The sequence below is a fragment of the Gopherus flavomarginatus genome, chromosome 14 (genome assembly GCF_025201925.1).
Source record: "Gopherus flavomarginatus isolate rGopFla2 chromosome 14, rGopFla2.mat.asm, whole genome shotgun sequence".
NCBI lineage: Eukaryota > Metazoa > Chordata > Testudines > Testudinidae > Gopherus > Gopherus flavomarginatus.
Genome location: NC_066630.1, coordinates 4,042,024 through 4,055,145, shown reverse-complemented (window position 1 = coordinate 4,055,145; position 13,122 = coordinate 4,042,024). Strand labels below are relative to the sequence as shown.

Below are 13,122 nucleotides of genomic sequence, written 5' to 3'. Positions count from 1 at the left end.
CAAAAAACTTCACCATAATTTTCAGAGTAGCATGACCGTCCAACACATGCACATTTCTATAGTCCTACTACATAGCACTGCAAAGGCATGAAGCCCAAGGTGAATATAGCAGCTCATATCAAAATGCTGACAAAAAATGACTAGGAGCAGCATTTTAAAAAGGTGAGCTAGCTTTCATTGGGCATTATAGGTTGGAAAGAGTAACTGTTGGGATTCATAAAACCTAGAGTCAAGACTGAGCCAGTCCTTGGTACTATGACAGACCAGCATTACTGATTTGGTCCGCACAGATTAGGCAGAATATAAACTTTAATGTTAAACAAAAATAAGATTTTGAGCCTTCATGAAGTGGAGAAAACCATGCACACATGACCAGCTGCAGTGATTTCAGGCACTTCTTAGACCTCAGGATTCTGAACTGCAGGATTGTTCTCTACAGACTATTGTCTGGTTTCAAGGTTGCCATCATTTCCACCTGAAGCAAAGCTCAGTGTAAGTATGAAAGCTTGTCTCTCTCACCAACAGAAGCTGGCCCAGTAAAAGTCATTACCTCCCCCACCTTGTCTCACCACTTCCACTGGTATGTTATTTACAACCTCTCAAGTCTCAGCAGTGGAGAGTTCTCTCTGATTTGCCCAGCCTACATATTCCTTTCTTCATTTCATGCCATTAGTTCGAGTTATAATCCAGGACTTGAGCTGAATCCCACTAACAAGGAAAAGGAAACATATGAGTGTTTGCAGGCAGGGGGACACTGGGGGTGATGAGTGGGACATGAGTAGAGCTCCACCACTCCAGTGCTTGCATGGGGTCACGAGCTGTCATTCGAGCACATGCACTTCAACAACAGCACGAACATCTACGCAATGAAGATTCAAAGCATTTGGTGTCAATGATGGAAAGTCAGTTTTAGTCTACACGGAATATAGACTAAACTATGGCACACTGAACAGCTTCACTTGCTGTAGTTCTATTAATGCATGAACTGGCATGCATGGGATCAGGGCAGTGACATTGTGCCCTGTAACACAGACTACGTCAAATTACAAACCAGGTCCAATTTAGGATTCCATTTCAAATGCCTCACTAAAATTGAGTTTTATGGTCATGTGTACCGTCAATTTATTCTCGAAAAAAAAACTGTCCACACTGGCTGTCATTGTGTCTGTTTGTAACCAGGGTAGATACCTATTCACGTGGAGCTTGGAAAACCTGTTTAACTGAGAAAAGGCCAGACGGGTGCCAGATTAATTCGGCACCCCTTCTGTTCATCTAGCTGACTCATTACACTTGGAAAGCTGGCTGCCTCTTCATGTAAACAGAGCACTGGCCTATTTAACAGCTTGGAGGGAGTATTACATTTGCACAACAATAATGCTTGCAATCCTCATTTCATTTTTAAGCATAGTTAATAGAAGTCAGAGGGGTGGTACAAATGCCCAATTTGTAAGAGCCACCCCCAAGATAAAAGAAGTGAAGGCCGTGGCTGACATATGCATGCAAGCAGGACCAGCGGAGGGATGGTAGCATTACATACAATTTGGCTCCAATCCCTCCTAATCTGAAAACTGGACAAACCACCCATTCTACTACACTGCTTTAAACTTTACTTTAAACTACAGGAGACAATCTTCAACATTTCTATTTTGTAAACAATTAACTAAGCTCCTTGAACCAGATGATTACACTTCTGTCACACAATAAGGTAGTGGGAGACCAAGCGAGCACAACGTAATAAAATCCCTAACATTTCCAGAACAACAAAAGAAACTGTTTACACGTGGCAGGCAGCCAAGCTACTGGACTCCACCAACCCAGGCGCAAACAAGTGCGTACCAGCCTTTTCAACCTGGTTCCCATAGACATTTGCAAATCATTTTTATGCAGAGGTTTCAATGCCTCCCCCCAGGGAAAGAGGGTAAGGGGCAGGGGTAAAACGTCCTAAGACATAGCAAGCCTGTAAATTAAAGCAGACTGCTGGGTCATGAAACCCTATTACAGGCAACAGAGATCAGTAAAGCTGGCTATGAGACTAAGAAATATCTGAGTGTCCCTCAGGCCCCTTTGTATAAAGCACAGTTATTTTTGTCCTCTCTGCTTTTTCTCCACAGGAATGAACACAACACTTTTCAAACTTTTACCACCACCCACTAAAATAAAAAAATATGTAGCAGCAAACAGCATTTCTGTATCCATTCGCTTCTCTCATCGCCCTCCATCGCCGCTACCAAGCCTGTTGTTTGGCATCATCTGCTCCAAGTACTGCAGATCCTTCCTCCACAACACAACCTGGTTTATAGGGGGTCAGAAGGGTTAAGATGTTGCCAACTGTTTGACAAGCATCTCTCCCTGCCCCCGCCTAGTACACTGTCATGCTATTCTGCAGCCAGCAGATCAGGAGGGAACCATGCAGAAATTGAAACATTTGGTGGCCTTATAAGGAACAGATCTGGGTACTTGCCTATGGAGTCTTCCACTAACAAATCCAAACTCCACTACAAAATGAGGCTAGTTTCTATGGGGAGACACCATCCTCTCTCCTCTACTGGAGGCATAAGCCAGGCAGGCCACAGAATTTTTTTTTTCCCCCATGATGTGTCAAATCCAGAGCTGCATAATCAATCCCAACATCTCAATGGGTACCTCAAAATGGGATGGAACCACAAAGGAAAAAATTAACTGTACTTCCAAAAATGTACTATTATGAAACAAGTGTTCCCCGTCCCTCCTCATTTTAAAAACAACATTTACATTTGATGAGACCCAGTTGTTGTTATGGAGTTGGAGGGAAGGGCACGCAATAGTATGGGACATGCAGAATTACAAGGGCCTCCCTTAAGACAGAATTGGGCCCCCTGTCATCCTTGCTGCTACAGCGATGATGGACTTATTTAGGATTGGCAGAAATGTATCCAGCTGGGCTCTCTGAAAGCACTACTCTGACTTCTCACAGCCACCAGTATGATGACAACATGCTTTTTTATAAAAGGGAAATCTATTTTGTACCTAGAGTTCATCTGCCAATAATGCATATTTATCCACCGTATTTTTTACATCTCTTCCTTTTACAGACACAGCTGTGCTGGATCTTATACTGGTTATGTGTGAATACATATGATAACGAGAGGTCTTGGGATATTTTCATGTGCATAATATATATACTGTACATAGAAAGGATGGGCTGCCAACATTTTATATGTGTGTGTTTTGATTATTAAATATTGTTTTTAAAGACAAATACCAATAATGTGCAAATGTCTTGTTAAACATTAAACTCTGAAACAGAGCTTGAATCATTTCTTCCCAGGCACAAAGTGTGGTGAAGCTGCAGTTAAGGCCGACCAGAAACAACATTAACCTTTCATGGAAATAACAATTTAAAAAAATATTAAATTTTTGAAAGCCTGGAAAACTACACCTGAGGTTCTACTTACAAACCCCCAACCTTGGAGTGTTAAATGCACATTACATCTAGTGTGACTTTTATACAGGTGTTTCCAATAACAATTGTGATTCTTCCTCCCCACACTTCATCTTTATCTTGTATATCTCATAATGTAAAGAACTGGGAGTAGGACGTTTGTATTTGTGGATGAACTAGAGCTATCGAAAGGTACATGTATAATTGATGATATAGTTATTCTTAGGGAACGGACAATAAGTATTGTTCTTTCTATGCTCTGGTTAGCTTCAGGAAGTGGAAAGTCCATCTTTTTCTATAGTTGTGTAAGGGTATAAGAAGGCAGGAGTGCTCTGAGCTAAGCAATATAAACACAGGTGCAGTTTAGTTTGGTTTGAATAATATTATAGCATGTAATCACAAAGATTAAGAATAAGATATTCTAGCATAATGGATACTGATGAAATAAATCTATGCATTTTTAGAGAATTAAGGTGTCTCTAAGTTTCCAGTTGTTCTGAAAGTAACTGCTAGGGGGTTGCGTTAACGCTGTTTGGGTGACCTTAACTGTAGGTTACCAAGTTTTCAACTCCAGCTTAATGTATTTTTGCCTGGTTCCTCAGGTTTTCTTTTTAAATATATAACAAATTCAGGAACAGGTCTGAAATCAACAAGATTACATTCAAAATAGTGTAAGGTACTACACTTAGGAAGGAAAAAGTAAAAGCACAACTACAAAATGGGGAATAACTGGCTGGGTGGTAGTACTGCTGAAAAGGATCTGGGGTTATAGTGGATCAAAAACTGAATATGAGTCAAAGTGATGCAACTGCAAAAAAGGCTAATATCATTCCAGGATGTATTAACATCAATGTCGGACGTAAGACACAGGAGGGAATTGTCCCACTCTACTTGACACTGGTGAGGCCTCAGCTGGGGTACTGTGTCCAATTCAGGGAGCCACATTTTAGGAAATGTGGACAAATTGGAGAGAGCCCAGAGAGCAACAAAAACAAAAAAAAAAATGATAAAAGGTTTTGAAAACCTGACCTATTAGGAAATGTTGAAAACTGGGCATGTTTATTCTTGAGAAAAGATGACTGAGAAGGGTTCTGATAACAGTCTCCAAATATGGCTGTTATAAAGAGGACAGTGATCAATTGTTCTCCCTGGCCACGGAAGGTAAGACAAGGAATACTGGTCTTAATTTGCAGCAAGGGAAATTTAGGTTAGATGTTAGGAAAAACTTTCTAACTCTAAGGATAGTTAAGTTCTGGAACAGGCTTCCAAGGGAAGTTCTGGAATCCCCATCGTCGGAAGTTTTTAAGAACAGGTTGGACAGACACCTGACAGTTACAGTCTAGGTTTACTTGATCTTGCCATAGCACAGAGGGCTGTGCTTGATGGCCCCTCAAGGTCCCGTCCAGACTGATGTTTCTGTGATTCTATATGAGAAATGCTCCATGGCAGAAATCCTGGCAGGGACTCCCCACTCCTCCTCAGACTGCCTCTCTCTGTCCTCATGTGTCTTCCTTTCTCCTATTATCCAGATCAATCCCTGTCCCTCTAAGGTTGACTTTTCCACTCCCATTCTTTGCACTCCTGCCCCCTTCCACACACACTGTGCTGATGCTTTTATAATTAACATCTGTGTCTGGGTTAGTTTCCATGGGGCCATGGAGACTCAAGTGAGCCATGTTATTTAGGCACTCCTCACCCCCACAAATTGCTACTTTCAGAACAACTGGTAACTCAGAGGCACCTTTATTCACTAACAATGCATAGATCTATTTCTTCAGTATCCATCATGCTAGAATATCTTAATCTTTGCGATTACACAAAGACCTGATTACAACAGACATCCCCTCAACAAAGTGAAAGGAAGGGTCCAGGACCTTAATAGCACTTTCTAAAGAGCCTAGCAACCGTGCATGTCTTATTATATATGTGGAAATGGTTATTACTACTTCAGACATTTCCTCACCACGCTGAGATTTAATTCAAGTCTTACCCCTATTTATTGGGCATTTTATAAAACTGAGACACACTGAAATCAGAGAAAAGCTCAGATTGCCACACTGCTTTGCGAAGCTTGCTATGCACACAGGACTTAAGGAACACAATCAAGGTTATGTTAAAAACTTTATATAAATTGAGAAAAGTAAGGCTCCTAGACAGCTCTGTCATGGTAACTTTTTGCAATAGCAATTCTTGACAACCAGTTAAATTTAACCACAAAAAATCCACACAGGTTTGATTGTTATTTTCTATCCTAACACATGTGCACTGGGCATCAGTTTAGTGTCACTGCTGGAAACTTCCAACCATGTACAACACCACCCAGAAAAATCCAGGCAGGACCACTCTCACAGTGTAAATCACAGCTTAAAATAAAGAGCCCTGATAGCACCCCTTAAAATTATTGGCCACAGTTTTGTCCGTATGGTTTCTTGAGCATCCAGTTTTCTCGCAATCTCGTCACCTCAATTATCCACATGCAGTTGCAACTGGATGATACTGCTACATTTTTGGACATCACTGACCGGCTCGCAACTGGTCAGTTACAAAATTCCCTTTTGTTACAGTTGGTTCTCTGCTTTGCGGTCGAAGAACAGAATCAGCTGCTGTGAGGATATCTTCAGCATAGCTCGACTATTTACAGGAAGGCTGGGACAGCTTGGGGTCCATCTGCGCCACATCTTTTGTCATGCCAGAGGACCTGATTACAACCCCTCAGTAAGGTTAAAGGAACGGTCCAGGACGTTAACAAAACTGAACTAAAGCCTTCAAGAGTCCAAGGCTTTAGCATTGTGTGGGTCCCTTCCATACTACAAAAATGGATTCATGCTTTAATCGTATAAGAGAACTAGTTTGATTCTTAATATTCCTAACAAGAGTTTTGCAGTTCAGCTGGCATATTCCTATTGATACTGGGTAACAATGAAAAGAACCAACCTTCGCTGGTAAAGTATATTCCATGAACTGAAAGACATACAATGCCACACAGTTGGGGAATAATCATCAACAACACTATTTTCAAACAGTCCACACAGTAAATATGCTGAATCAGTTATAGTCAATTAAAGAAAGTGAAAAAATAAGTGGCCAGCGCTACTGTAATTCTTCTCACATGTACCCACAGGTGAATCAGGCTTTGGTGGCTAGCCATGAAGACTGAAGGCTTCTATTCATGGAACTGGGAGGAAGGGAGCAGGGCCAGCTTTCAGCAGCGTGCTGCATGCTGGAGGGATCTCCTCTAGGAGAGCGGGGAATTCTCCACACTAGCTGTGGTTTGGTCCATCTACTGAAACGCAACAAGAGTGCATATTAGCATCAACTGTGGTGGTGATTTGTGGACAGACACTAGACTGAGACCACCGATTTATTTCACAAAGATAACAATGGACAACAATCCACAATCTGTTACAAAACTCATTGAATCAATGGAAAGAATTCCAGTGACTTCAACAGGCTGTGGATGAGGCTCTCAGGTTGAGGGGTGGATTCTAAAAGGTGGCCTAGATTAGATGTGAGGCTCCACATTTCATTTCACTTGCATCCTTCACTCCCTTAATATGTTTGTGTAGAAAGAGAAAAAGCAGCTGTTAAAACAGCAGAAACAGGAGACTGCTTCCTAGTGGTTAAAGCATAGGACTGGGAATCAGGACAACTGATCTCTGTTCCTGGCTCTGCCAATGACTGGCCTTGAAATCTCTCTGAACCTCAGCTCACTCATCTGCAAAGGAGGATAATGCCACCACTCTTCAGAGGTACTGAAGCTTAGCGCTTGTAAAGTGCTTTGAGACCCTCCAAATAATGAAATTCAGTGAGGACAAATGCAAAGTCCTCCACTTAGGAAGGAACAATCATTTGCACACATACAAAATGGGAAATGACGTCCTAGGAAGGAGAACTGCGGAAAGGGATCTGGGGGCCACAGGAGATCACAAGCTAAATATGAGTCAACAGTGTAACATTGTTGCAAAAAAAGCAAACAACATTCTGGGATGCATTAGCACAGAGGCGGGCAAACTATGGCCCTCGGGCCACATCTGGCCTGCGGGACCATCCTGCCCGGCCCCTGAGCTCCCAGCCGGGGAGCCTAGCCCCCAGCCCCTCCCCTGCTGTCCCTCCCTGCCCCGCAGAGCCACGCTGCACGGACAGCGCTCTGGGTGGCAGAGCTGTGCGCTCCTGCCGAACAGAGCAGCAGCGTGTCTGGCTCTGGCTGGCGTGGCAGCCAGACATGCTGCTCTGCATGCTCTGCTCGGCATGGTAAGTGAGCCAGGGCCAGGGGGTTGTATAAGAGCCGGGGGGAGTAAGGGGACAGGGAGCGCTTCAACAGGGAGGAGGTTCGGGGAGTGGTGGTCAGGGGATGGGGAACGGGGGGGTTGGATAGGCATGGGGTTCCAGGGGGCCTATCAGGGGGGTGGGGATGTGGATGGGGTTAGGGCAGTCAGAGGACTGGGAGCAGGGGGGTTGAATGGGGGGGTCCTTGGAGGAGGAAGTCAGGGGACAAGAGCAGGGGGGGTTGGATGGGTCAGAGGTTCTGAAGGGGGCAGTCAGGTGGCAGGAAGTGGGAGGGGGCAGATTGGGGGCATGAGCCAGGGTGTTTGGGGAGGCATGGCCTTTCCTACCCAGGCCTCCATTCAGTTTTGCAACCCCAATGTGGCCCTAGGGCCAAAATGTTTGCCCACCCCTGCATTAGCAGGAGTGTTGTAAGCAAGACACGAGATGTAATTCTTCTGCTCTACTCCGCGCTGATTAGGCCTCAGCTGGAGTAGTGTGTCCAGTTCTGGGTGCCACATTTCAGGAGAAAGTCACAGAAGAGCAACAAAAATGATTAAAAAGCTAAAAAAACATGACCTATGAAGGAAGATTGAAAAAACTGGGCTCGTTTAGTCTGGAAAAGAGAAGACTGAGGGGGGACATGATAACAGTTTTCAAGTATATAAAAGGTTGTTATAAGGAAAAGAGAGAAAAATTGTTCTCCTCAACCTCTGAGGACAGGATAAGAAGCAATGGACTTAAATTGCAGCAAGGGAGGCTTAGGTTGGACATCAGGAAAAACTTCCTGCCAGGGTAGTTAAGCATTGCAGTAAACTGCCTGAAGAGGCTGTGGAGTCTCCATGGTTGGAGGTTTCTAAGACAAGGTTAGACAAAACCTGTCAGGGATGGTCTAGATAACACTTAGTCCTGCCATGCGTGCAGGGGACTGGACTAGACTAGATGACCACTTCAGGTCCCTTCCAGCCCTGCAATTCTATGATTCTAAGTAAAGGTTCTATACACATGCAACATGATATCTTATTTCTCAGTTACTGAGTCTAGACTTAAGGAACAAGGCATGAAAACCAGTCAGATAAGAAATCCACTCCCTAAGACTGGCTGCCACTGGAGAGCCTGTGCTCATTTAAAATAATAATTGGGGCTAAGAACACCCATGTTTCTTTATTTTGTAACAAAAAATTCACTAAGCTGTGGACTGGATCCTCACCATCCCCAGAGTGAATCCAAGTCTGCAACTCACTTGTGGGCTCTGCTGACAACAAGCAGAGGAAATGCAGCTCAAGTGGTTTATGAGTAGCAGAGCCCTGAGAATGAACTCAGCCTTGTATTTGCTTTGATGACTCCTATTGATATAACAGTGGGGTTTTGTTTGGTTCAGTTTCCGATATCTCAGTCGTTTTAATAGCAAGTCTCCTGGTTTGCAGGAGAGCAAGCCAGGATAGGCTGACAGCAGTAGAGCTCTCCTATTGCCACTTCCTACACACAAGCTAAGATCAGAAGAAAGGGGGTGAAACAGGCAAGGTTGGAGGGAGAGGTCCACTGATGCACAGACATAAGGCTGCTAACACTACAGTACTAGGATCCTTGCACTGAGATGCAGAAATACACATTTATTAGCAGCTGTATGACTTCTCCTGAGAGCACAGAACATTAACTGTAGCACTGTTATTCCAATGTTTTTTGCGGGGGTTGTGAACTCATGTTTTCAAGATGGAGGAACACATCACGATAACTCACAGAGGTTACTAAGAATCCTTTGTCCTCCATCTGGTATGGAATACATAGGAATGAATGAAGGGATATCAGAGATTCAACCCACAGTGTATCATGGAACTCTGAGTTGCAGCTATTCTGTATACCCTGGCGAGCCAAGTGATAGATAGCTCCAGACCAGCCTCAAGTAGTTTCTCAGACATACCTGTATGTACACAGGGGCAGCCATATGCTCTATCGTTTCCTAAGAAGAGACTTTCCATAAATCAAATTGCATTTACAGAACCATGGCAGAAAGGACTGACTAAAAGAGGTTTGTTTTGCAACTGTGGTTTCTTTCTTGAGCCAATGCTCCTACAGATGCACTGCCTTTCCTCCTATACTCCTGATCTGCATACTTTTCATTTTCCTCATTCCTGGCACTAGCTGCTTATCTCAAGCAGGGCTTGCTAGCTGAACACTATTTTAATAGAAAGCTATTACGTCAGCGTACACAAGTGCCATCTGTTTTTCCCTTACGGAAAGCTGAAGCTCTGAGAGCTATCAGAATGTTATGGACTTGCGCTTCTTATTTTGTGCCACCTGAACATTATAGGCCTCTATATTGGTCTATTTGCACCACAAAAAGCTTGTGTTTAGATTCTACTCTCCTGGAGGCAAAACACAAGGGTGCCCACATTTACATAATGGAAAGTTGCTCAAGAAAAGCACACTTGTTCACCGTGTGCACTGACCATGCCTGAGTTTCACTGGTATCCCACTATAGTAACGCAGAGTGGCCTCTCTCTACACTGAAGAGTGAGGGACTGATACACTCCCCCTGGTGAGTGGAGCTAAATCTGCCCCACCCATCTCACCGGAAGTCCGAGGGCAGAACAGAAAGCATGAAAGGAGCGCTCTGAAGCTCAATTGAGGCCGGACCATAGGAGGGAGCAGACCTCTTCCAGCAAGCAGAAACCTCTACAGGATCCAGGACTAGCACCCGAATGGAGCTGTGTCCAGCTGCTGGAGGAAACAAAAGACTGTGAGGAGGGACTCAAGTGTCCACCACCCAACTGCAAGGCAACAAGACAGTTGTTGGTGCTCTGGCAAGCGGGGCTCTAAGTGGGGTAGGAAGTAGGCAAGGGGAACCAGACCTTGACCAGGTTGGGCTGCTGGGAAATAAGTCAGCGTGGCTCCCCTGCTGACCCAGTGGCGGGACTGCCTGTCACTGATGGGGCCTGGGTGGGACCTGGTGGAGTAGGATAGGCCCAGGTCCCCCTACCCCTTCTGCTGACATCTATCACCTGGGGTGGCTTCAAACTCATTCTAGGCCAAGAGGCCTGCACTAAAGACTGTGCTCTGTCCTTCCCAGAGGGCTACAGCACCCCCACAGACTGTTAATTGCTGTCTGCCTGAGCCAGGAGACTGTGGGCTAAAGATGGTGCTCTGCCCTGAGCAAAGGGATAGAGCTTCCCCAATAGACTACTGACAAGGTTAAGATTTCATCAAGGTTATTTTTAGGAAAAGCCAAGGACAGGTTACAGGCAATAAACAAAAATTCAGGTAAGTCCATGACCTGTCCCTGGCTTTTACTAAAAATAACAGTGACAAAATGAGCCTGATGGGGGATGAGAGCCCAAGCCCTGATGGGCGGTGGAGAGTTGTCTAGCACCTGCCACCCACGGTGGCTCAGAGCTGTGGGGTCCCCCCACCGGGTCATGGTGGTCCACAGCTCCGGCACCAGCCTCTGGGAGCTGCAGGGCCACCCCCACTGCAGCTGGGAGCTGTGTTGCCGGCAGCTCAAAGTTCTTGGCTCCCCCACAGTGGCTGAGAGGTCTGGGGGTCCCCCTACAGTGGCTGACAGCTCCGGACCTGCTGCCTCAAGTCTGAAGCATAAAGTGTCACGGAGGTCTCTGAAAGTCACAGAATCTGTGACTTCCATGACATAATCTTACCCTTCACTATTGATTACTGCCTGCCTGCAGTGAGGTGGAGTGGCCTCCCGCAGCACTCGAGAGCGAGGGACTGCTACACCCACATATGAGGATCTAGATTGAAAGTCAGAAAGAAGAGGAAGCAGGTTCTATTCTCCAGAGCTTCCCAGTCCCGTGTATCCTGAGCTATATACAATACCATATAATCCACATGTATTAACAAAACAAGGTATGTGACATTTATGGAGTACTGCTCATCCCTGAAGACCCTCAAAGCATTTCACAAACTAAACACACACTTAGAAATGCTTTAAATTGTCAGGTGGAGAGAGGCAACCCGTCAGAATAATTGCATAAAAATGAGGGAGATAGGACATATTTTGCCAAGAATGCCAGAGCAACTGCCACGAGATCTTTCATGTCCATGCATAGAAAGCACACAAAGAGGAAACTGTGTGGAAGCCAGCTACCTCTGGATGAAAAGCTCAGTCAAGCCCAATGGGATTGGAACAAGTAGTTCCATGAAGTCTTGGTGATTCTAACCTACTGTTGAGACCACTAAGCTCCAGCAATCAAAAGAAGGTTTTCTCACCTGTGTGGACATGAAAGTACCTGGGCCATTTGCTCTGGTATCTTTGGAAAAATATTTCCTCTCTCCCTAGTTCTTGTGCAATTATTCTGACTGGTTGTCCCCCTCTATTCCTCAAAATTCCCTTGGGTACTGTAGTACACAAAAGAACTTTTGAAAATGTAGAAACTTCACTTGTAGATAAGTGACAGTTTCTTAAGCACAAACAGACAATATTACAAATGACAAATGTCATAAGCCTAAAGGCACGGGCCTGGAAGGCATCTAGGACTGGGAACAAAAGGGACTAGGGAACCTGTTTCCTACCACAGCTCTTCAGTTTGGTTTTGTTCAAGGTCCACAGTGACTAGAAGTTATCTTCAGGTTTTAAATGAGCTTGGTGGGTCAGAGTCCAGTGCCCTCCCTCCCCCAGCACAACTGGTATTAATCGGACACATTGTCTGCAGCTCTCCATTAGTGAGGGCAAGGACTTAATAGGAATGGGGCTAAAGATACACATGGTCATCAGTATTAAGTTGAGCCATTTTCTGGAGCAAATAGAAGAATTCAGTTTTCAAGGGGCATCTTTTACAAGCACCATATTCCATTTCACAGCTTCTCTCCTCTCCCCCGCATCCTCAAACACCTTTTACACACACACACACACACACACACACACACACACACACACACACACACGGTATCCACCAGCCAAGTTCAAGTACAATCAGTGACAACACCTACTCAAATCTAGCTATGAACAATTCCTGGTGTACCAAAGTTGCAACACATCTTAACAGACCATACCCTCTGGACTATTGCAAGCCCTCTGCCTCTAGAAACACCCACCAGCACTCAGTACTTCCAGATGTGGTGGTGGGGAGATTGGTACGTGGTTCACATTAAACTGTAACCTGTATGAAGGATATTCATGTTATGAATATTTTAAATCTAATTCTAACAATATAATTCAGGTTTGTTTGTTTTTTGCTGGGGACAGCACTCAAATGGGGAAGCCTTTTTACAAACACACCACACACCATGGAACAAAAATGTCAAGAAGCCAATGCCAGAAAACAATTGGGAAGCAAAAAAGATGCTTCTGCCAGTTTCATAATTCTCTGTTGCTGTTCAAATAGGAAGGGGGCAGAGGAAGCAGACACTGCAGAAGGTCTGCTGTGCAGATCTCTGGGCTCCAGGACCGCCACACACATGTAGCTGCTCTCAAAGTTGGCCCT

The 13,122-nt window shown here is 44.7% G+C and overlaps 1 protein-coding gene across 3 annotated transcripts in view; it reads right to left on the bottom strand.

The window, feature by feature from the left end:
* The window catches only part of ANKRD11 (ankyrin repeat domain containing 11), a 237,057-nt gene that overhangs the window by 65,089 nt on the left and 158,846 nt on the right, over positions 1 to 13,122 (bottom strand). The window contains exon 1 of one of the 3 annotated variants that reach the window (XM_050922637.1): positions 551 to 699. The exons of the other annotated variants lie outside the window; for them this stretch is intronic. The gene's annotated coding sequence lies outside the window, so the exon portion shown is untranslated. Of the gene's footprint in view, positions 1 to 550; positions 700 to 13,122 lie in introns of those variants that run through there. 3 annotated transcript variants of the gene reach the window in all.